Source organism: Suncus etruscus, chromosome 18 (assembly GCF_024139225.1).
Source record: "Suncus etruscus isolate mSunEtr1 chromosome 18, mSunEtr1.pri.cur, whole genome shotgun sequence".
Lineage (NCBI taxonomy): Eukaryota > Metazoa > Chordata > Mammalia > Eulipotyphla > Soricidae > Suncus > Suncus etruscus.
The window spans coordinates 48969217-48986168 of NC_064865.1; positions in this window are offsets into that span (position 1 = coordinate 48969217).

Genomic DNA, 16952 nt, shown 5'->3' on the forward strand with positions numbered 1-16952 from the left:
GTCCTTAACACAAGCATTGTCATATGTACTCTTTAAATTTGTTATTTAACATATAGCCAAGTCAATGATATTCCTATTTTCACAATGGAGTAACTAAGTGCTTGAAAGATATAATATTTATTCTATATAAAATAGAAGCCAATTTTGAAACCTAGTCTCTCTGGCAAAAAAAAAATTTATGTCCTTGCTTAAAGGACTTATTATTCCCTTCAGAAACAATATTGAAAACTACAGTGTGCAAAAGGAAAAAAAGGACAGAGAAAGAGAGGAAGCATGTCTGTCATAGAGGTATGCAGGGGTAAACTGGGGAGAAGGCAGGAGGGAAACTGAGGACACAGTTGGCAGGAAATGTGCACTGGTGAAGGAATGGATATTGGACATTATATGACTGAAACTTAATCGTGAACAACTTTATAACTGTATCCCATGGTGATTCAATTAAAAAATTGTTTTAAGAAAGACATAGACCCCCAGCTAACATCATGTACGAAGGTTAAATCCAAATGGATGAAAGACCTCGAAATCAGATCCGAAACCATAAGATATATAGAAGAACACGTAGGTAAAACACTCCAGGACATTGAGACTAAAGGCATCTTCAAGGAGGAAACTGCACTCTCCAAGCAAGTGAAAGCAGAAATTAACAGATGGGAATATATTAAACTGAGAAGCTTCTGCACCTCAAAAGAAATAGTGCCCAGGATACAAGAGCCCCCCACTGAGTGGGAGTAACTATTCACCCAATACTCATCAGATAAGAGGCTAATCTCCAAAATATACAAGGCACTGACAGAACTTTACAAGAAAAAAACATCTAATCCCATCAAAAAATAGGGAGAAGAAATGGACAGATACTTTGACAAGGAAGAAATACATATGGCCAAAAGACACATGAAAAAATGCTCCACGTCACTAACGATCAGGGAGATGCAAATCAAAACAACTATGAGGTACCACCTCACATCCCAGAGATTGGCACACATCACAAAGAATGAGAACAAGCAGTGTTGGCGGGGATGTGGAGAGAAAGGAACTCTTATCCACTGCTGGTGGGAATGCCGTCTAGTTCAACCTTTATGGAAAGCGATATGGAGATTCCTCCAAAAACTGGAAATCGAGCTCCCATACGACCCAGCTATACCATTCTTAGGAATATACCCTAGGAACACAAAAATACAATACAAAAATCCCTTCCTTACACCTGCAATATTCATTGCAGCATTATTTACCATAGCAAGACTCTGGAAACAGCCAAGATAGCCTTCAACAGATGAATGGCTAAAGAAACTGTGGTACATATACACAATTGAATATTATGCAGCTGTCAGGAGAGATGAAGTCATGAAATTTTCCTATACATGGATGTACATGGAATCTATTATGCTGAGTGAAATAAGTCAGAGAGAGAGAGAGAGAGAGGAGAGAGAGAGAGAGAGAGAGAGAGAGAGAGAGAGAGAGAGAGAGAGAGAGAGAGAGAGAGAGAAACGCAGAATGGTCTCACTCATCTATGGGTTTTAAGAAAAATTTAAAAATTTTTTAAAAAAATTATTATTGCAATAATAATTCTCAGACTCAAAAGAGAAAAGAGCTGGAAGTTCCAGCTCACCTCAGGAAGCTCACCACAAAGAGTGATGAGTTTAGTTAGAGAAATAACTACATTTTGAACTGTCCTAATAATGAGAATGTATGAGGGAAATGGAGAGCCTGTTTAGAGTACAGGCGGGGGTCGGGTGGGGAGGAGGGAGACTTGGGACATTGGTGGTGGGAATGTTGCACTGGTGATGGGTGGTGTTCTTTACATGACTGAAACCCAAACACAATCATGTATGTAATAAAGTTGGTTAAATAAATAAAGAAATAAAAATAAATAAATAAGTTATATGGACTTGGATATTATGTACAAAATTTTCTGATATAAAGTTGATCAAACTATATAAAAATAAAAAGGACATAGACCTAACATAACAAATATACTGGAATGGTGGTATTCAAACTTAACTGAAAGGGGGGACAGCCATATAAAAGAGACATAAAAGTTGGAATAATAGGGTCAATTTTTTAGGGTAGAGAGGGTGGGATGCTTGCCTCACTCAGCTGAGTCCAGCCAGAGTTTGATCTATATGGTCTATATATATGCACCCCATATGGTCTATATATCCTAACCAGGAGTAACCCCTGAGCACTGATAGCTGTGACCCCAAACAAACAAAAATGCACAAATAAATATATTGAAAATTATTGGCTGTCATCTCAAAATTGGATCTCTTCCAAAGAAATATGTTCTTATCATTTTCACCCGATGCAGCAGAAATCTGACCATCGCCTGGTACTGTAGAGATAGGAAGAATTATGTCTTATATCTTTAATGATAATTCCAATGATCTTTTTATTAGTTGGTTAGTATCATATCCTCATCATTCCCGTCCTATTGGATGTTTTCAGGACTGGTCGTGAATTGCCTAGATGGAACAGAACTCGTGTGGATCAATAAGATAGCAGATTAAATTTTAAGAGGTCATCAGGCAAAAATGATTAAAAGTAAAATACTACTGTTTGCTTTTCAAGACTGTGTTCTCCCTAGAAGATATATCTCTCTTGTCTTTGTTTCTCTGTTTCCCTATCACTACTCTATCAAAACTTGTGCTCTATCTTGAACATACCCTTCTTTTCTCTCTCTCCCTTCACATCATTCTAAATAAAGTTCAATAAAAAAACTACCTTCCTTGGCAAAGAACTACTAAATGTGAGGCCTAGAAGGGGCAAAATAATTTTACTACAACTCCGCAGGAAAAAAAAATCTCACCAAGTTTAAGTCCCCTTTGAAGAAAAACACAAAGCCAATGCCATAAAGAAGTAAGATGAGAATTTCCTGAACCACCTCCTAGAGCATTCTAACCTTGGATCTGACTTTTCCTGGCTGAGTAAACGTGAGCAAGTTAGTCCCATTCAGTCTTATCTGATCTTTTTAATTGGCATAGTTATGATAGATTTGGAAGTGAAATAAAAACATATCTTAACAGTTAGCATTCAATAAATGGTAGTTTTAATTAGATAATTTAAGTCTTGATAATACGTGTATGACACTGCTGTAATTAAATCTGAGATCTAACATGTTAATAAACATGGTCAAATATTTAACTAAGTAAACCATGTTTCAGTGTAGGCTTTCTATATTTTATTTAGCAAATTGATTGTAGTTGATGAGGAATGGTCAATAGATTTTCTATTTTTACAACTCTTTTTTTATAATTATCTTTATTTAAACACCGTGATTACAAAAACATGATCATAGTTGTATGATTACAGTCATGTAAAGAACACCCCCCCTTCACCAGTGCAACATTCCCACCACCAATTTCCCAGATCATTATAGAAAGGGAGAAAGGACGGTCTTTTCAGCGAGCATTGCTATAACAATTGAATTTACAATATTGTCATGAACTGGTGGAGAGAAACCTAAGTGGTGCTCAGGAGACCCTGGGGGATGACTCCTGATGATTCTCCTCGAACAAAACAAAGCCCAAGAATGTGGTACTGCTCAGGTCAGTGGTTAGGGGTTTGAGGCCCATACAAAGTGATGGTCAGGAAGGCAGGTGGTGCTAGGGAGTGAATTTGGATCAGAAGCATGTTTTGTATGCATTGAAACTTCGATGCTATCTCTCATCCTCTATATGTAATTTTTTTAAAATATAAAGATCTTGCATACACATTTTTCACAAGTTTACTCAAAGCAATGTATAGACTTAAATGTAAACTGCACAACTACAATAGTACCAAAAGATACTAGAGAAAAAAGCCTAAGTGGCCTTGGGTTTAAGTATGAGCTTTTAAATACAACAGCAAAGGCATAGTGTACAAAAGGAATAACTGATTAGGTGGGCATCATTAAAATAACTTCTACAATGGATATTGTTATAAGAATGAGAAAGGGATACATGCAATAGGAAAAATATCTATAAAAGTTTCTTTTAAAATATACAGAAGCCTCCCAGATCAGCAATGAGAAAGAAAATAAATAAGGCAATATTTAAAATGGGCTAAGATCTAAAGAGACATCTAAGCAGGAATGTATGCAGAAGGGCCCGGAGCAGTGGCCAGAGCGGTAAGGCATCCGCCTTGCGTGCGCTAGCTTAGGATGGATCACGGTTCAATCCCCTGGCGTCCCATATGGTCCCCCAAGCCAGGAGCGATTTCTGAGCGCATAGTCAGGAGTAACCCCTGAGTGTCACTGGGTGTGGCCTAAAAACATAAACAAAAAGTATATATGCAGAAGAAAATGTGTTTATGAAAAGAATTTCAACATAATGTTCATTAGGGAATTAAAAATTAAGACAATGAGATGATGCCAGTGCAATTTTTCAGAATGTCTAAAATTTGGAACCAAATACCAATAAATGATGGTGACTTTATAGATTAGAGGAAATCTTATTTTCTTTTGGTAGACATACAGAATGGTATGGTTATTTTGGATTAAATTTTGACAGTTTTTTGTATATTAGATGCAAATAATAACAACAACAAAAATAGCCCTCCCAAAACTCAGATTGAGGGGGGGGAGAGAAATAGCACAGCAGTAGGGCATTTGCCTTGCAAGCGATCAATGTTGATTCAAACCCAGCATCGCATATGGTCCCCCATGTCTGCCAGGAGCAATTTGTGAGCACAGAGCCAGGAGTAACCCCTGAACGCCACTGGGTGTGACCCTACCAAAATAAAAAAAAAAATTCAGATTTCTTTATAATACCATACACAAGAAATTCAAATAAAAATGGATTAAAAATTTATATCAGACTAAAATCCATAAGCTATGTTGAGAAAAGACATACATAGAACTATTCATGACATTGAATATAGAAGCATCTTCAGTGATCCAATGCCAATGGCTAAGAAAATGGAAGCAAATATAAATAACTGGTACTGTATAAAATCAAAGAAGCTTCCAAACTATAAAATAAATAATGACAAAAAGACATGCCTCTGATGGGGAAAAATATTTTCTATTACAAACTCATCTGACAAAGATATATAAGATATACAAAAATATATAAGGCAATGATAGAACTTTACAGGGAAAAGGAACCAATCCCATAGAAAAATGTTGGAAAGAGAACAGAAACTTTTTGAAAAAAAAAAAAAAAGATACAAATGGCCAAAAGACATCTTAAAAAAACTCTACAGCATTCATGAACAGGGAAAAGCAAATCGAAACAACAATGTGATACAACCTCACCCTGTGAGAATGACACTTAACACAAAGACTAAAAACAACTAGTGTTAGTGGAGATGTAGAAAATGGAAACCCTCATCTACTGCTGGTGAAATGTCAAGTAGTCCAGCCAATTTGAAAAGTAATATGTACATTTTTAAAAATAAGTCTGAGGAAGTCAGAAGAATCAAGGCTAAAGATCTGGAAGCATGTGCTTCTCTTGAGTATAAACTGGATTCAAGAATAAGATATTAAACTTCATGTACTGAAATTGAAAGAGCAAGAATACACTTTTCATTTCTACCAAAGTGAAGAAGCCTGCTTTTTACAATATGATTTGGCAATAGAGACATTTTGGGGAGGTTACAGAACCCAAATCCAAGAAAAAGGAATAAAATACAGATTTGTATTACTTTTGAACCTTTTAGGAAGTTTCTTAGCTGGTTCCTCACATTTTGTCAATGAAAAATATTTTTCTGAAAACTAGGCTATATACATGTAATGTGTTACAGGAACCATGATATAACAATACTATTAATGCCTTCATTAATGTTTTAAAATTATTTTAACAGATTTTCACATTGGCTTTTTATAACCCAAATATTGATAAGAGTATTAATGAGGGCAAAATAATAAGTTCATTATAAATAATTATAATGAAAAAAATAACTTGGGTTCTTCCTGTATTTTCCTAGCCTGGGTTTTACAGATTCAGTGTCCATGTTAAGTCACAATAGGCAAAGAGAATCAATCCAGAAATGGAGAGTATAAAAGATAAAAGTCAGAATATAGAAAACTAGGGGTGGGGGGGAGCCAAGTTCAAGAGAGAAGTATATGATTCATTTTTTAAAAAAATAATATCTTTAAGTACCATGATAACAAACATGTTTGTAGTTGGATTTCAGTCATCAAAGAACACCCCCCCCCCACCTTCCCACTACCAAAGCTCCCCAACTCTGTCCTCCCCACCCACTGCCTGTATTCCAGACATGTATTCTATTTCTTTCATTCCTTCTTAAGTAGGAGGCAAAATCCTCTCTGGCCCAAGGGAAGGTTGCTCATTCCTGGTACTTTGGACTATATGCATTAATAAATTTAACAGATTTTTTTTTGCAGAGAATAGCTCTTTTTTACCTTTCCAAATGTAATTCTAAATATATAAATTTATATCTACCTATCGAAGGCACATCATTTAAGGGATTGGTGGCTTCACTGCCATAATGCCCAACCATATTGAGCCTTTGGGTTATTCTTAACCTGTTTGTGTTAACCTAGCAATGAAAGGCAGAGCCAAGATGTTTAGCAAAGCAGGCAGCCAGTAATATTACATAAAGGAGCTGTATGGCCACTAATCACCCCCCAATCCCTCCTGCTGACAACTCCTTATATTGTCTTTAAAGCAATGATTTTTCAAAGGGAATTCTGCACTCCTAAAACCAGAATCTACTGGATTGCTGATTACATATGCAGAATCCTTGATTCTAACATGCTGGGCAGGACACTTATGCGCCTGCACTTTTGACAATTACTTAGACTAATATGTTAAATGAAGCTTTCATTAAATCCTTCTTCTTTGACCCAACTACCCTTCCTAAATATGTTCTCCTGTGAATATCAATTGCTTTTTGCTGAGATGCTAAAAATGACCTCTAGGACCCCTTTAGAAAGGAAAGAATTAACTCCCCCCAAGGTTATTTGCATTTTTAAGCTGGTCTTCAAAAAGGCATTACATCTTTTTTAGGGTGGGGGGTGAAAAGAAAACTAACTTTAAATAAAACTAGCTATAATGCCAATGTGTAATACTAAAATGCTCAAGGAACAAGATAATTTTGAAGCAAGAGTGATGGAAGATTTAAAAATGTGAAGTCCATTATTAAAATAACTGTTAATTCTTATTAAAATCTATTTTATTTTCACTAAAGAAAACTTTGTGTTTGAAATTGTCAAATATCTAGCTCCAAAACTATGTATTTAACAGACTCCTAAATTAGAATTTTAATTTCATGTTCTTTTGGCCACATTGCTTTTTTTTTCTCCTTTTGACCATTCTCCTTTCTGGAAGAATAAAGAAAAATAAAATAGCCTTTCACAGTCAAAGTGCATGTTCGATACCTTCCTTATGAATTCCTGTGACATCTATTCGGCTAAAGTTGTTAAGTATCCTAATTATTTTTTATGAACACTTAAAGCACTTTGCATATTTCTAGACATGTCTTTAATAATATTTAGCACTTCCCGTTGAAAATGTGTCATTTTCATTACTGCCCCAAAGATTCTCTCTCTGAACCCAGCTCTTTCATTTCTACTGCTGCGGTTTACTTTTTATCACTTTTCAAAGAGTTGCCTGCCTGAAATGATGTATATTTTTAAGTTTATTTGCATTTTTGTCAATAACTATAAAGAAAGGTCAGAGACTTTCAGTGATGTGTAGAAAGTGTGGGGATGAATTTGTATGATTCTTATTGACTGGAGAATGAATGTTCAGGCTTTATCAACTTGTTCTATCAGTTTTGACATTTCATTGAAACTACTTCCTACTCCATAAACACGCTCTCTTTTGATGTTCATCTCTCAGATAAGTTTTGGAGAAGCATTTCTGTGAGCTGAATCTACATGCATGTATTCAATTTGGTTTTACTTATCTCTGGGAAAATAACACATCTAAAAGCAAAGTTTCAAGATATGTTTTGGAACCTGAGGCAGAAATTTGATTTCTTTGACTACCTCTCTTGGTACTCAGGATTTCCTCCTAGTGTATTGTTCTGGAATGTCTCCTGGAGGTACTCAAAGGACCATGCAATACATGGTATGAAGCCTCAGCCTCCTACATGAAAAACATATCTAATCCTCTGAGTTATTTCTCTGCCCAATCAGATGGCACTTCGCTAGTAAACATGACTTTTACTCAAAGGTATTCCACATTAAAAGATGTGGAAGTCTTCTGAACTGTCCAGTATTTTAAAGTACTTATGGAAAGGTCATCATTGGTAAATCTAAGAATTTACAAACCAAGAATGGCATTTTACCTAATACATTCCACATTAAAAGATGTGGAAGTCTTCTGAACTGTCCAGTATTTTAAAGTACTTATGGAAAGGTCATCATTGGTAAATCTAAGAATTTACAAACCAAGAATGGCATTTTACCTAATACATTCATTATACTTGCTCTTCCCAAGCCAGTTTGCCTAAATAAGCATTGCCCTTCAATCTTTTTCTGCCTTCTTTATCTTCAGAAGATAAGAGGATATTGAACTTCTTTTGGAGAGGCTCCCACAAGGTACTCAGCAGGTCTAGGGGGTCATTCCCAGAAATTTTTGACCAATAATTCAGTGCTTGGATTTAAAGATGTGATGTTGATCAGGCCCCATAATGCTAGTGACCAACAAAGCTACCCTCAGGGGCATTCAGGAACTTCCAAAGCATAACCTCCCATTACCCAGAGGAAAGTGAGAGGTAAAGAGTTTCTTGTATGCAGTTTGATGTGTGACTCTGAACATCTCCAGGAGTGATCTCTGAGTTTAAAGTCATCAGTAAATCCTAAAATCACAGGATATGGCTCCCAAGAAATAAACTGAAAAGAAAAATAAAAGGAAAAAAAGGAAAGGAAACGAAAGAAAGAAAAGGAAAGAAGAAAAGAGAAAAGAAAAACAAGCAAACAAATAAAAGGTGCTAGCTGACGGATGCTCAGGCAGGAGGCAAGATACCATAGCAATGTGGTACTGGAGATCAAACTAAAGTCAAATTTATGTAAGACATAAATGTATTTATGCCCTATATATCTCAAATTATGATAAAACATTTATTTTGAATTTTTCTAAAAGCCACCAGATATGATTAGATCATGGTAAATACATATTTGAACTGCTGTAGAATTTGGTGGCTACCTTATTCTTCCTTTTGGTTATTGTTTTCATTTCTTGCTATTATGATTTTGTATGCTCTTATTTCTATTATTTCTTATGGTTTTTTAAACTCTGCCATCACCCATATAAGCAATTTTTGAGTAATTGCTATCATGTACATTTGACCAAATAAAAAAATATATTTTTCTAAAATAAAACCCTATATATTGTCAATAAATGCTAATTATATGTGAACCCTTTATATTTCTATTTAAATGATTACTTGGAAGAAAATAACATGAGTTTATAGCATGTTTACTTGGCTCTGAAGGCATTCAAGTTTCTGAAATCATTAATACAAAGGTTCTCTTTTAAAGTACAATCTGATGTGAAATGCTCTTACATGTCTAACACAGATCAAAGGAAGAGACAGGTACCTATTAATAGTTTACCTAATTCCATAACTTATAACATTACCAGGAAAGCTATTTATTCTTCAGACTGCTATAGAATCCTCTCACCAGTTCAGTCCCGAGATTAGGTGTATCATGAAAGTGAGAAATATTCACTCTCTAAAGCAAGAGTCCATCCAAGCCCCACATTTTTCTTTCTCAAGTTCTGATACCTTGAGGATACAACAGGCAGAATTATGTTATATTTTTCTTTGCCCTTTCTGACATTTTCTTTTAAGATCCTCTGCAATCATTTGATCTTTTAGGAAACACACACGTATATGTTTATGTTTATGTATATGTGTATATATATACATATATACATACATATATATGTATATATATATACCCTGTGGTGCTCAATAGTTACTCCTGGCTCTGGGCTCAGAAATCGGTCCTGGCATGCTCGCGGGACCATATTGGATACCTGGGATCAAACCCAGGTTTTTCCCTGGCCAGCTGCATACAAGGCTAATACCCTACCACTGTGCCATCACTTTGGCCCCAAGGAAATATATATTTTAAAATGTCCAGTATCTTTGTCTTCTAACTTGATACCACCTCTATTTTTCTTATTTCATGTTTACTGATTCCTTTTTCTTCCCATATGTCATTAATAGACTATTCTATGTCAAATCATGAACTTGGAAGTTTAATACTATACCATTTCTACTTGCATTGAATATGCATAAACATTATGGTTCACTTTTTTTTCATCAGTGTGCCTTCTCATTAGAAGGTACGTTGACTTCAGATTGCCTCCCTAGTAGAGTAAAAATAAAATCATATTTAAAATTAACATGACTCTCGATCGAAAAATCTATATAACCTCTTGACTTTTTTCTCTTTTGTTACCTTTAGAGAGGAAATGTGAGCAAATGATATGCAGTAAATTATTCAAATGTGCTTCGAGTGGCTCAGTAAAGTGGAAAACAAGGAAGGTAGACTCCAAAAAGAGTGCTTTTGCCTCTCCATTCAACATGTCTCAGCCATCAGGAGATTGCTGGCTTGGTTCAAGACTGCTAATATCTGCTGTGAGCACATACATGATGTTCAGAACTCACCAGCTCCATGAGATAGCAGTCAATCAGCACCTAGAGTTTACTTGTTCCACACAGTGTGGAAGATGAACTTTGTCAACAGAAAGCCATGGTCGTAGTGTAAAACAAGACAGGGAATTTACTCTTAACCTCACCACAGACAATCTTTTGCCTTTTTCTCATGGAAAATAATTTCAGGAGGAGGTGAGATAAACAAGTAAATTGTTTTATTGAAAGAGTTGAGGGGAGAACTATTTCTTCAAAGTAGAAAAAGCTAGCAAAGAGAAGAACAAATGAGATATGTGTACAAAGGATAACAGGGTCTTGAAAAACAAAACCTGAAGAGCTTTTTAGAAACATTTTTACAGTTTTTCTGGCTAAATTTTTTTCCTGACACACCTGTCAGGAAATAACAATCTTATTTTCCTACATCCAGTGAAATAGTTCATTCTTCACAGTTTCTGTAGACCTGGCAGCTCCAAAAATAGGGAAGGAATGCAAAATATAGGAAAAGTTTGTCATCTGTCTGTCTGATATATACACTTTATAGCATTTTTCTAAAAATAGAGGGAAGGCTTCAATTTTATTTAAAAATCTGGTCCAGAAACAGACATAATGTCCTTAAATCATCACAATAATATCAAGTAAAAGGCACCTGATGTTGTTTTGTGTTAGAGTTCTCCTGTCAGGGAAACTCCAAGCTAATAATGCTGACAGGCACTCACCTGGGCCCTTATTACATAGGCAAGTCCCTATAGACATATCTCTACTGGGGCTAATGTTGTGGCTGGGCCATCTTTGTGGTTCTTATGATTACAAGACACATACCAGAAAAAACCCTTAGGGGACTTTGTAGAAAAAACAATGTTTATTTCTCATAAGTCCTTGAAGAGTCATAGAATGCTCAAGGCAACAGTGGGAGGTCATGGAATGGGGTTCAGGCAAGGTGGAAGGAAAACTTGAGGTTTTGCTTAATTGGACTGAGAGTGAGTGTCTGGTGTTTGGCAGGTCAACTCTTAATTGGCCAATTTAAACACCCCCAAAAATGGAAGTTGAGTGCAAGAAGTAGTGTGGCGTGAAGAGAGGGAGCACTTCTTTTTTTTTTTTTTTTTTTTTTTTAGCTTTTGGGTCACACCCGGCGGTGCTGGCAGGCACGAGGGACCATATGGGACACCGGGATTCGAACCAACCACCTTTGGTCCTGGATCGGCTGCTTGCAAGGCAAACGCCGCTGTGCTATCTCTCTGGGCCCCATGGAGGGAGCACTTCTAAAGGGAGAACTTGAGAACAGAAAGCTTGAAGAAAATGACCTGGACCCAGAAAGGGAGTATCCGCAAAAGCAAAGTAAAAAGCTATATATGAAGAAAGATACTGAAATTAATACAAACTTCAATAGAGTGAGAATTATTTATGCAGAATAGAGAATTCCCTTAATTTACCATTGTGTAAATGGAACATTTAGTTAAATTATTTAAAATTTTAGACATTGTCTACAAGTTACGTCTAAAATGGTGTATTAAGTAGCAGGGCAGGAGAGTTCAACTTCCTTCAGTGGGCAATGAATCTTTTCTGGGAGTTTGAAACAAGAGCATCTACTGAAAAGATGCTTAACCAAAAAATCCAAAATTTAAGGTAGTTTAGTCATTTTAAAGCAAATGGTTATTAGAGTTTATTTAAAAATTTTAGGAAGAAGATGAAGTCATGAAATGTTCCTATACATGGATGTACATGGAATCTATCATGCTGAATGAAATAAATCAGAGGGAGAGAGAAAGGCAGAATAGTCTTGCTCATCTATGGGTTTTAAGAAAAATAAAAGTCATTTTTGTAACAATCCTCAGAGACAATGAGAGGAGGGCTGGAACACCAGCTCACTTCATGAAGCTCACCACAAAGAGTGGTGAGTGCAGTTATAGAAATAACTACACAGAGAACTACCATAATCATGTGAATGAATGAGGGAACCGGAAAGCCTGTCTGGAGTACAGGTGAGGGTGGGGTGGGATTTTGGACATTTGGGACATTGGTGGTGGGAATGTTGCACTAGTGAAGGGGGGTGTTCTTTACATGACTGAAACCTAATCGCAATCATATTTGTAATCAAGATGTTTAAATAAAGACAAAAATTTTAGAAAGAAATTTGGAGTATTTGAAAAATGAAAAGGAAAGGTGATCAAAAAGCAAAACAAAAATTCTACTCCTTAGTGTTTAATGATATGATGCAAAACATTCATCCTCAAGGACATATGCACTACATATTGCTTTCTAGCACTTTAAAACAATAGCTAGCAGGGTCAGAGTGGTAACACAGTGGTAGGGCATTTGCCTTGCATGTGACAGACTCAGGATGAATTCGGGTTTGATCTCCAGCATCTCATAGGTTCTCCAGAGCCAGGAGTAACTGTTGAGTGCCGTAGGATGTGGCTCAAAAACAAAACAAAACAAAACAAAACAAAACAAAAATACCTGGAATATAAAATCAAGCTACGAGTTCAATGACAGATGAGTGGCTATTGAAGGCATGATATCTATACACTGTGGAGTATTCTGCAGCTGTAAGGAATGATAAAATCATGTCAATTGAATAGAACTGGAGGATATTATGTAAGTTAAGTCAGTCAGAGGAAGACAAACACTGGATATTCTCATTTATCTTCAATATAGATAATAGTAGGGCAAGGGAAAGGCAAGGTACCAAAGGGTGAGTCTATAGGTTATGCTACTTCCTATATTTTAGAACTGAGAAGGAAAGAAGCTGAACTGGGATAGTAATAGGTAGAAAAGAGGTAATAGGTGTGGGACAAGGACCTGGAAGACACTAATGCTACAGAGCAGTGGTTTAGCTGCATTTATCATCTATGATTTGGAATATTCAGATAACCCTGTTCAACACTGAAAGCATGAGATCAAGATTATAACAGCCAAACTTAGAAACATGCCTGACCAGAAGGCAGACTGGGAAGTAGAAAGAAAACTTGGAGCATTGAAGGAGGGAAATTGATATGGGTGATGGGATTGGTTTTGAAAATTGTATGACTAAAACTAAACTCCGAATAACCTGTAAATATGGTTCCTCAATTAAAAAAATTTAGAAAGCTAAGCAGGTAACATTACTTATTGAATCTAAGACAGTAGGAAGAAACTTCATTTGGTATAAATAGCTGAATGGCTTTGGTTATGGTCTCAAACTCCAGCATGATCAAGAATCTTTCACAAGGGGCTGGAGTGATGACGCAGTGGTAGGGTGTTTGCCTTGCATTGGGCTGAACTAGGACAGTCCTCAGTTCAATTCCCCGGCATCCCATATGGTCCCCCAAGCCAGGAGCAATTTCTGAGTGCATAGCCAGGTGTAACTCCTGAGTGTCACAGGGTGTGGCCCCAATGCAAAAACAAAAACAAACAAACAAACAAAAAAGAATCTTTCACAAGGGGTGGAAACTGGAAAAAAAATCTTTCATGAGGTTAATCAAAAATAGAATTTCTAGATTCTAATTCAGGACTCTCATGTCAAAGAACCACAGGGTTTAAGAAGTCATGGAAGATAGGATTATATATTTAACACTTAATGTCAGACTATACAGAGTTTGTTTCTCTTGATTAGAATGGATGAGTGGCAAAGTCAAAGGATCTTAACTTATATTTGGTAAATATTGCATATTATTTGGGCACGCATTACTGTTAATATTATTCCTTTCTCCACTGCTAAATGCTGCGTCATTTTTCCCTTTCAGAGAACAGAGAATGATTTAACAATAAAATTGCAGCGGTATATATTTTCTAAAATCAACCAATGTATTTTCTAAAGTTAAGCAAAATGAGAATTATTGGGGTACAGAACCAAGTTCTCCACTTCCAACATGGACCTGGTTTCCTCTGTCTCCTATTATGCTCTTTGTGTGTGTGTTTTTTTTTTTTTTGGGTCACACCCGGCAGTGCTCAGGGGTTACTCCTGGCTGTCTGCTCAGAAATAGCTCCTGGCAGGCATGGGGGACCATATGGGACACCGGGATTCGAACCAACCACCTTTGGTCCTGGATCAGCTGCTTGCAAGGCAAACGCCGCTGTGCTATCTCTCCGGGCCCCCTATTATGCTCTTTGTAGTCATGCAAACGACACAAATGAACAGCTGCCTTCAGCGACCCAGATGGTTACATATGGGAACAGATATAGTATTGAGACAATAGAAGGACTATCCTATAAAGTAGGTTAATGCTACTGAAATGTGACTTTTTTTCTGTTAATACCAAGGGAAAGGTTAAGTATTTCCATCCATGTTCACATAAACGAGAGAACTAATCTCAAAGGCATAGTAAAAATATTTTTTTCAGCAAAATTCCATGACTTCTATTCCCAAACAGGAGATGGAAGTGATTGAATATATGCTGTAGAGTAGGGTGGAAAGAGTGAAGAGGCGAAAGTAAAACTTTATTTGCTGGGATATATGACTAAGTTTTTAGGTAGGGAGTTGCTGGGAAGAGAGTAAAAAAAAATATAATACAACCCATTTTTCTTCTCTCTCGAGAATCCTGATGAAACAAAAGATAGACTTTGGTTCCCAGATGTTCTCTGAAATGTAAGATATTTGAAATTAAGATATAAAGTCCTTTCTTCTGTGCACAATATGAATCATGCTTGACATAAATTCTATTCAGAGGTGTCATGCACACTCCTACTTCCCAGACATAGCAGCTTAACACTCCTTCTATGTTATAAAATAACTTTACTTCCTTCTCTCAATCACTCCTTTCTCATCCTACATTATACATGTACAGAAACAAGTGCAGTCTCTTCATTTATATCACAGCAGATTTAATTCTATTTCAATACTGGTGGGAAGAACTGTGGTCTCAATGTGGTGTTCTCTTTGCTTTGTAACTTAGCGTTTACTTGCTAAAGGACCGTGAAGTTTATAAATGGCAATTAATATTTAGGATGATGATATTTCATCCACCCCTTCATTAATTTAAATCTGATGCCAGGCTCTCATTTTTTACAAAAGCATCTAGGGCCTATGTCATTTGTATTTATAAACATGCATTTAGTTACTCTACTGCAATGTATTACAAGCGTCATAAACAAAATGAAATAAGACTATGGTACACAGAAAAGAAAATTTTAGTAAAAATTCACTGGATAATAATAGAGGATAAAAATAAAAGACAAAGTAGAGCAAGATTCTGATATTTGGCCTTTATTCCATTATATAAAAGGTTTAATTCTATATATTTAATATAATAAAAACAAAGGCCCTTATTTTTAGACAGCTTAGAAAAGAGCCAAGATATAAAGATATTTAAATTCCCATGATTCTACAAAGAATTAGTATTAGCACTGTGCTGTATTTTTCTAATCACTTCTATACACATTAAACACATGTATAGTTCTGTCTTGTATACACAGATGCTCTATATTTTAAATAATCTGTTTCTTTTTTAAAAATATCAACATTATATATTTTTCATTTGCCCTTAATATTCAAATCTCTTTTCAAGACATGGAATGGTTTAATATAGCCTTAAATGCCAACATGTTTAATTTTGCCCCTATTGAAAGTCAGATACAAGTACCAAATTTTGCTGTCATTATCAAGTAATAAACCTAATTTCTATTTATTGAATTCTAATACGTTTTTCACTGTTATGAGAAGGAGCAAACTTTGTATTATGGTTTTTGGGTCACACCCAGTAGCACTCAGGGGTCACTCCTGGCTCTGCACTCAGAAATCACTCCTAGTTTGGGGGACAATATGGATGCTGGGGATGAAATCCACTTCTGCCCGGGGTCAGCCACATGTAAGGCAAACAACCTACCATTGTGCTACCACTCTGGCCCCTTGAAGGAGCAAACTTTAAAATAGGCATTTAATTTAAGCATAAAATAAACAAGACTTTAGGGTTATAGGGTTGCGATTTGGACCATACTTCATGTACTAAGACTACAGTTTGCCTTTCATGCAGAAGGACATTGGTTCTAATCTCGGCATCCCATATGGTCCCCTGAGGCTGCCAGAGGGGATTTCTGAGTGTGGAGCCAGGAGTAGCCCCTAAGCGCTGCCAGGTGTGACCCCCCAAAAAAAAAGACTACAACTCTGTAACCAGGACATTTTTATTAATTATATAAAAGGGGAAGGAATCAAGAATCTTTTTATTTATCTGTTTATTAGTAATATCTCATGTCTAGGCATCATCTATTGAGGACAAAAATCTTTAAAATAAATCCCTGGCTTCATAGAATATGTCCAGCTCTTTGCTATTTAACTGGAGAAAAGAAGACAAGAAACAGCATTTTAATTAGGTTTTTATTTTGAAAAAATCCAAGCGAAAAAGGGTGGGGTTGCACAACATTTGATTTTGGACATGTTGAGTTTAACGTGTCAACGAAATGTCCAAGTAGAGATATATAAAAGGAGC